Source organism: Cebus imitator, unplaced genomic scaffold (genome assembly GCF_001604975.1).
Source record: "Cebus imitator isolate Cc_AM_T3 unplaced genomic scaffold, Cebus_imitator-1.0 Scaffold274, whole genome shotgun sequence".
Taxonomy (NCBI): Eukaryota; Metazoa; Chordata; class Mammalia; order Primates; family Cebidae; genus Cebus; species Cebus imitator.
This window is the reverse complement of record NW_016107589.1, coordinates 527,786-530,611: the sequence shown is the minus strand read 5'-3', so window position 1 is coordinate 530,611 and position 2,826 is coordinate 527,786.

Here is a 2,826-nt window from a genome sequence, read left to right as displayed (position 1 = left end):
TGAGGCAGGAGAATTGCCTGAACCCAGGAGGCGGAGGTTGCGGTGAGCCGAAATCGCGCCATTGCACACCAGCCTGGGTAACAAGAGCGAAACTCCGTCTCAAAAAAAAAAAAATAATAATAATAATAATGAATACATAAAAACCAGAGGCCTAAGAAGGGCCAGGGGCTCCAACCCCCAAGGTTTGTTTTATCCCTCAGAATCCTACCCCAAGTCTTTAGTGGACCCTCTAGTATCAGAAAGAAAGTGCTACGTGTAGGCTCTGGGGGTGAAGATCCCAGTGAGGCCCCCAGGGGAGAGAGGACAGGGAGAGGACAGGATATGGGGCTGCTAGGCAGGGCTCAGGGACTGTGCCTAGAAAGACTAAAAATGCCAAAGGGGGTTGAGCCAGACACGTTGCTCGAAGAAGCAGTGATGGGGAAACCAAGACAAGGGCTTGTGGAGAAACCAGCCCTGTGGGTCCTGGGGAGAGAGAGGGAGCCAAGGGCTGAGACCAAGAGGCACAGCCTGTGTGGCACCAGGAAGGACAGGGGTCCAGCCCAGACTGCTGGGCCAGGTTGGAGGACAGGAGGCAGAGGGAGCTGCAGGGTGTGGGTCCGAGCCCGGGAGGCAGAGCCAGAGCTCCAGGGGCCAAAAGCACAACTGGCTGCGGATGAGCCCCTGGGAGGCCAGAACCCAATGGGAGGGAAAGGCAGAGGAGCAGAGCAGGTACGAAGGAGAGATTGACAGGAAAAGGGCCATAAGGGAGGAAAAAGGGGGCAGAGAAATAGCTCAACCTGTGGAAGGAAAATTGAGGAGGCAGAGCATGAGGTAGGTGAGATGTAGGATCTAGACCCAGGCTCTGGACCCCAAGTTTGGCAAAACGCTCTTACGCTAGGCTTCCCTCCTCCTTCCCTGGCATCACAAGGCATGTACACTTGCCACACTTGGGCCAAGCTAGCCAAGAGCCCCCTGAACTGAGGTCACAGTGGGGCATGTGAGATGTCCCTTTTGTCTTCCTTGGAATCCTCCAGTCGACCAGCCCTGCGAGGGGCACCGCCTTCACCATCAGCCTCTGAGAAGTTTTGGCCCATTTTTCTTTCCATCAGAAAGGAGAGGAAGATACCACGGTAAAATTCAGGGGAGGAATTCATTCTAGAAAGATCCCGAGAGAGTAAGATGCTGCAGTCCCACGCTAACAGCTACCATATGCCCAGGAAACCAGGTTAGGCGCTCTTTAACCTAAATCTCATTTGCTGCATATCTCACACACACACACACACACACACACACACACTCAGGAGCATGCTCGAACCCACGGTGACTGATGGCTAGGCAGGTCATGGCAGATTCTGCATTGCCAGGCTCTGCATGCGCATCAGGGGTTCCCTGTGTCCACAGGAACATGCTCAGATTTCCAAGCTCATTGGTCTGTTGCTATGGAAACATTCAAGCTTCTAGAACTCTGGGCACAGGGCCTGCCCCTCCCTGGTGCAGAGGAGGTGAGGGGAGATGGAGGGTGACAAGAAGAATGGGTCAAAAGGCTCCTGGGAAAGAGGCTGGCTGGTGGGACACATCTGGGTCTAGGTGACCCCTCATTCCCTGGGACAATCTCCCTCTCCCCTCTCCCCTCTCTCCCCTCCCCTCTGCTCCCATAGATCTCTCCAAGCCAGGGGAGTGAAAAACAGATGCCAGACAGAGGTGGATGGCCAGCACTATGTGGCGAGTGGCTCCATCACTGCCTGGGTCCCCAGGGGCCTTTGAGAGGTATTAGCTTTGGGTAGGGACTGGGACAGGCTAGCGCTGGGTCCCACGCCCAGGCCTCCTTGGGATCGCTGGGCAGCCCTCCAGGCCTGAGGTTGCTGGCTATAACAGCCTCAGGTCTCTAGCTTCTTCAGCTGGCTCCCCCTCCCTTTCTTGCAGTGCCCTACACCCGGAGAACCTGCTTAAAATGGGATTTCCAGGCTGTGACGTCAGAGGAAAGCCAGCCGCTCCATCCAGCCTCTGCCAGCTTTCCCTTGATCGGCAGAGCTGAGCCCAGCTTTGCTTGGCCTGCAGGGAGGCAGGGCGGGCACAGGAGGGAGGGGCCTTGGGGGCTCTGAGCCACGGTCTCCGTATCTATGGCATCCAGAATGACAGGGAGAAGCTGTTTGCAGGCCAAAAGCTCCTGGTGGCTTCCCTACTATCTTCCATCTCCCCCAGTACACGATCACCTCCCTCCAGCACTTCCCCAGTTTCTCCCTCTCTGCGCTGGGTCAGGTCTATATGGAGGAGGAGGGCATCTCCTGTCCTTACCGGGCAGCTTCTGTGTGTGCCCTGCCTGAAACTGTGCCGTATCCAGGCTGGAGGCTGCGAGGGGTGGGAGGGATGCCTGCGAGGATGAAAAGCCCACTAGGTGGCGCAGCTGCCTCCCTATATGGGATTCCCCGGCCCCGCTAACAATCTTCTCCCGCCGACAATAGGCTCAAGGTTTGGTGAGCATAGTGTCTCATCCTATGCTCTCTGGAGCTGGAGGTTCATGAAGAAAGCTTCCTTGTGGGCGAACAGGGCATCTCCTCCTCAGCCCAGTCTGTGTGCACACCTACTGCCCCAGGAGATGGTCAGGCCTAGAAGAAGACCCCCACTTTCCTCACCCCTGGGAGGGACCCAACTTTTTTTTTTTTTTGAGACAGTCTCGCTCTGTCGTCCAGACTGGAGTGCAGTGGAGCGATCTCGGCTTGGCTCACTACAACCTCTGCTTCTTGGGTTCAAGCAATTCTCCTGCCTCAGTCTCCCAAGTAGCTGAAATTATAGGCACAGGTCCACCACCTCTGGCTAACTTCTTTTTTTTAGTAGAGATGGGGTTTG